Source organism: Trematomus bernacchii, unplaced genomic scaffold (genome assembly GCF_902827165.1).
Source record: "Trematomus bernacchii unplaced genomic scaffold, fTreBer1.1, whole genome shotgun sequence".
NCBI lineage: Eukaryota > Metazoa > Chordata > Actinopteri > Perciformes > Nototheniidae > Trematomus > Trematomus bernacchii.
Window position 1 is genome coordinate 211,560 of NW_022987710.1, and position 6,596 is coordinate 218,155.

Here is a 6,596-nt window from a genome sequence, read left to right on the forward strand (position 1 = left end):
ACACACACACACACACACACACACACACACACACACACACACACACACACACACACACACACACACACACAGACACACTCACACAAACACACAGTGTCTGCATGGAAAACACAGAAGGCATGAAATTACAGTTGCGTCAGTTGGAACGGAGCGCAGGAGGAAACTTTACAGATAAGGTGGAGAATTCAAGCAAACCTGTGTGTGTGTGGGGGGGGGTGTAGGGCATTTTTGTGTGTGTTGAAGGGGGTGTACTAAATAAAGGAATGGCGCTGGTCTTTCTCTCGTTCTTTAATCCCTGTGCGTGCGTGCGTGCGTGCGTGCGTGCGTGCGTGCATGCGTGCGTGCGTGCGTGTGTGTGTTATTTGGACTGTTAGGCTGTGTGTGTCACCAGATAAGTCACTCAATATTCACACTTGGCCTGTCACTGGGTGGCATTCAGGTCTCAGCTGTGTGTGTGTGTGTGTGTGTGTGTGTGTGTGTGTGTGTGTGTGTGTGTGTGTGTGTGTGTGTTTGTAATTTGTAACATTTCAATGTTTTAGTTTTTTAATATAGACAGTGAGTCTTTTCTCAAAAATGAAAAGACAACTGTTATTATCAAATGTCAAACTGGTGACATTCTGTTCAAACCAAGATGTTGTGTAATGTAATGTTCCATGACTGTGAATGTGATCTTATGAACTATTTGCACGTGTGGCCTCAGCTTAAACATCAACCAGAAAAAAAGACGAGAAAAGAACTGAACAAAGACAGACAAAGTAAATAGAAGACACCAAAAGAAAGAATTACACGAGTAAAATAAGAACCTGAAACGCATTCAAGAGGGAAAGACAGAAAGGAAAGAAAGGAAAACAAAAGAATTAAGACAAACGAAAGGAAGATAAAAGAGAACAGAAGACACGGAAATAAGGCGGGGAGACACAGAAGAAAGAAATGGAGACACAGAAGAAAGACATGGAGACACAGAAGAAAGACATGGAGACACAGAAGAAAGAAATGGAGACACAGAAGAAAGACATGGAGACACAGAAGAAAGACATGGAGACACAGAAGAAAGACATGGAGACACAGAAGAAAGAAATGGAGACACAGAAGAAAGACATGGAGACACAGAAGAAAGACAGGGAGACACAGAAGAAAGAAATGGAGACACAGAAGAAAGACATGGAGACACAGAAGAAAGAAATGGAGACACAGAAGAAAGACATGGAGACACAGAAGAAAGACATGGAGACACAGAAGAAAGACAGGGAGACACAGAAGAAAGAAATGGAGACACAGAAGAAAGACATGGAGACACAGAAGAAAGAAATGGAGACACAGAAGAAAGACATGGAGACACAGAAGAAAGAAATGGAGACACAGAAGAAAGACATGGAGACACAGAAGAAAGACATGGAGACACAGAAGAAAGACATGGAGACACAGAAGAAAGACATGGAGACACAGAAGAAAGAAATGGAGACACAGAAGAAAGACATGGAGACACAGAAGAAAGACATGGAGACACAGAAGAAAGAAATGGAGACACAGAAGAAAGAAATGGAGACACAGAAGAAAGACATGGAGACACAGAAGAAAGAAATGGAGACACAGAAGAAAGACATGGAGACACAGAAGAAAGACATGGAGACACAGAAGAAAGACATGGAGACACAGAAGAAAGTCATGGAGACACAGAAGAAAGAAATGGAGACACAGAAGAAAGACATGGAGACACAGGAGAAAGACATGGAGACACAGAAGAAAGACATGGAGACACAGAAGAAAGACATGGAGACACAGAAGAAAGACATGGAGACACAGAAGAAAGACATGGAGACACAGAAGAAAGACATGGAGACACAGAAGAAAGACATGGAGACACAGAAGAAAGACATGGAGACACAGAAGAAAGAAATGGAGACACAGGAGAAAGACATGGAGACACAGGAGAAAGACATGGAGACACAGAAGAAAGACATGGAGACACAGGAGAAAGAAATGGAGACACAGAAGAAAGACATGGAGACACAGAAGAAAGACATGGAGACACAGAAGAAAGACATGGAGACACAGAAGAAAGACATGGAGACACAGAAGAAAGACATGGAGACACAGAAGAAAGACATGGAGACACAGGTGAAAGACATGGAGACACAGGAGAAAGACATGGAGACACAGGAGAAAGACATGGAGACACAGAAGAAAGACATGGAGACACAGAAGAAAGACATGGAGACACAGGAGAAAGACATGGAGACACAGGAGAAAGACATGGAGACACAGGAGAAAGACATGGAGACACAGGTGAAAGACATGGAGACACAGGAGAAAGACATGGAGACACAGGAGAAAGACATGGAGACACAGGAGAAAGACATGGAGACACAGGAGAAAGACATGGAGACACAGGAGAAAGACATGGAGACACAGGAGAAAGACATGGAGACACAGGAGAAAGACATGGAGACACAGAAGAAAGACATGGAGAAATCAGAAGGCCACCAAAGTCAAAAGGCAAAATAAATAAGACTGGCGGACAGATAAGAGGGTGCCAACGTTTTTTATTGATCCAACATTTCAACCAACAATGTTTGTGTCAATCATTTATTTTTTACACAAACATATGTTGTAGTTACCATAGTACAAGATGTCATGTGATCCGGAGTCCCTCCACTGAGGTACAGAAAGACAAAAACAAAGCTTCACATGCTCACAGGAAGGCGGGGGGGGGCTTGTAAATCACAGTAAGTATCAGAGGATACAGGAGATATTAGGTGAGGAGAAGAAGAGAGGAGATGAGAGGATGTGGAGGAGAGAGTCAAGATGACATGCCATATTAAGAGAGGAGGAGAGGAAGAGGAGGAGGGTAAGTTTCCTCCTCCAGGGAGACGTCGACCTGTCAGAGTAAATGTCTCCTCTGCAGGGAGATAAAATCATATTTAAAGACCGGACACTTTAAATCCTGACCTGCTCTTTGTTTGAAGAACCTTGAAGGAGACAAGGAGGAGGAGGAGGAGGAGGAGGAGGAGGAGGAGGAGGAGGAGGAGGAATATTAGCTCTTCATCAGCAAACTCATAAGAATCAGTAATCAGAGTACTGAAAGGTTCTGCTCAACTAAACTTGAGTTTACTATTTTGCACAAGAAGAAGTACCAGAATACAGTGTTGTCACAAAGATACAGAGAGAGACTCTGTTACATAGTTTGGATATTTTGAATAACTTTAATTTTAGTATTACCTTTTGTAAACAACTTTGGGCCTTTTTAGATCTGAAAGGCCAAACCAAGGTTACTGTTTTTTTTACATTGTATACATTTGATCCGGTTAGTTTTGGTTTCACATTGCAATGCTGCAAACACATTCAAGAACTCTACATGACATACCTACGTCCTGAAGTATCTCCTACTGAGCTGCATGTCTCTAATGTGCAAAATAAACTACACATCTATTTAAAGGAATCTTTTGAGGTAAGCCAGCTGAACGTCCGAAGTGTTCAGGAATCATTTTCGGCACGTCTCAAGACTTTGACAATCAGCGACAAACAACAAAACAATATAGTCATTTGTAATAAAGATGGGCCCATCTGCAGGCATTCAGTGGCGTTCTTTGTGCTTCATTCATTGAATCTATTCAGTTCTGATATAACTAATGTGAATGCAGCATGTATGTGTGTCCTTAGAAACAACTTTACAAACGCATAACTTGAGCCGCAGCAATCATATATTTGTCGGGATACTCCCTTCCATCCATGGAGCCATGCTGCTATAATGTCTATGAACAGGGGTGCACATAACTAGCACACAAATCTGAATTGCGTAACGTCACTTGTGTCACTACGCGCCTTTGCGTACCTCAAAACATCAAAACAAAACTCATATTTCGTCTACACATGTTTCTTGTCAACACTCAATAGAGTAAACTACTAGACATGTCAAAAAAAACTAAGACATTAAGCAGCTACGTTGCCATTTCGCTCCCTGCAAAAAATCTTCAAACTTTCTATGACTTATTGAACTGGGTGCTGCAGCACCCCCATCTGCGAGGCTCCACTAGCACCCACACCCCCAAATGCGGCGCACCTACAGTGTAACGGCGCATCCACACGGTGGCGTGCGTTGAAGCTTCAACGCTTCTTCCCATTCACTTTAAATGGGGTGATGTCACGCTTTTGCCGAACTGCGTTGTGGTTCCGTCGCTTCGCTTTGCTCGCGTTGCTCGCTTCAAAAGTTGAGAAAAGTTCAACTTTTGAAGCTTCGACGGAAGCGTCAGCCAATCAAATCATATCATACAAGCTCTAGCCAATCAAACCGCATGCTTGTGTGTCCAACCCAGTCTCACATCTAAACGTGTAATAACTACGTTGGTCCACAACTTGGGACGTAGTATTTCTACAAAAACGCCTCTGAAATTGTAGGATCCCTACGTTTTTTTTCACCATTCATTTCCAATGGCTGGCGTCTATGTCACGTGATCTTCAACTTTCTCTCCGCAGAAATAAAAAAACATGGCCGACCTTCGTTTTATTCTCGGTAGAAAATGCCTATTTTAAGGTTAGTTTGGCCATTAAAATGCGTTTTGATGTCATTTGATGCGAGAAATATGAGTTGTTATTTCAGATTATGTGTGCAGTGGATGTACATGATCTTTAGTTTGCTAGTTATTACGAAGAATACTTCAGGAAATTGTGCAAATACAACGTTTTCATTGTTACCAAGGTGGTTGCTAGGGACGCTGCTATCGATATTATGTCTGTTATGTTGTGTAACTGTTTAATGGTGTTATCTTTATTGCTACCCCCTTCCCCGGCAATTTATAGTGTTGGTCCACAGCGCAAACGTATTAGTTTAACAAAATCCGCATCTAAAATTGTGGCATAGATACGTTATTTTCCATTATGCTCTCTATATATTGTCTTTATTATGCTTTAAACAGTGTCTCGGCCGGGCTTTGGCTACAGGGCGGCTCAAAGTATTTTGCCCGGCCGTTGTGAAGACTGCTTTGTTTATTGTCCTTGTTTTTGTTTTAAATAAAGCATATTCAATCAAGACATGCCAAACATGTGACGTCATATGACGCGTCGCATCTACGCACAGGGAGCAGGGAGACCCCGAGATCCGTATTCCCCGGGTGTTTCTCAATGTCGAGTACGCTTGCTTGGTAGCACATGTCTGCCGAGCATCTTGCTTCAGAAGCGAGTCAAGAATACTTCCTGCCATTTGGAAAACAAAGAGTGGAACAGGCTAGCAAGTGTGCAGGTGTGCGTCATATGAGAGGCCTCGCCTTACATCTTCCGCCACAGATTTGGGGAAATTGATCCGTGCGCAAAGCATTGTGGGGATTTTAAGACCGCGAAGTCTACTCATGTGCACACTCGATATTTCTCCAAACGGAGTACGCCGGGCTCGGTAGATTTCCAAGTATACTGGAGATTGGAACAGTACTTCGGCGGCACTCGATGACGTAGTATGCTTGAAATAGTGGCTCTGAAGCAGCTTTACTCGCGATTGAGAAACACCCAAAGAGTGGAACACGCTAGCAAGTGTGCAGGTGTGCGTCATATGAGAGGCCCCGCCTTACATCTTCCGCCACAGATTTGGGGAAATTGGTCCGTGCGCAAAGCATTGTGGGGATTTTAAGACCGCGGAGTCTACTCATGTGCAGCCTCGATATTTCTCCAAACGGAGTACGCCGGGCTCGGTAGATTTCCAAGTATGCTGGACATTGGAACAGTACTTCGGCGGCACTCGATGACGTAGTATGCTTGAAATAGTGGCTCTGAAGCAGCTTTACTCGCGATTGAGAAACCCCCCCCCGTATTTTTTAAATAAAGAGATTTTCAATCAATGCAATGAATGAAAAACTTGGGTCGCAGGTTCCTCAACAGTGCATTACAAGACATCTATCAATATGTGTCATCTTATAAGAGTATAATACATATGTATAATATCAGTTAAAATAAGTGCTTAAACATAGTTAACATTGCAGGAAAGCAATATATTAGACGTTAAGTACTTTGTCAGGCTTAATATTTATCTGTAGATACAAATGTCACTGTGTGTGCTGTGTGCTCTGCATGTGTGACCATCAAAGAGGGTTTCATCCCTCCATATTCATCTTCTATACCCCCAAAGCTTTTTTCTTATTCAAAAGAAGACCTTAACCTAAAGTATTCTTTAATGTTTAAATAAAGCCTTATTAGTTGGTCTGTTTTACACATCCTCCTATTAATATCTAATAATAAAATTATAAAATTCAATAACGTGCTTTAACCAGTAGGTGTCCCTTTCTATCAGCTGTGCACCGTTATGGCGTAAATACAGCCTATCTACCAATTGGATCAAATATAAAAGTCAGCCGAATTAGTGTTGATACTGCAAGGAGACGTATTGTGTGAAAAGAAATGTAAGATGTTGTTTCATTGCTTATATATTTAAGATCCACGTCAAGTTTTCAGTTTTGGCGGCAGTTCCTGTTTGTCTAGAAGTCTTGTCATCAGGGCTCTATAAATAGAGTTAACTACGGCAGATATGTAATATTTAATGCAGCCGAAACGTGTATTACAATGCCGTTATGTGATGACTTTCAAAGAGAAAAGCAAGCACACTCGGAATAATG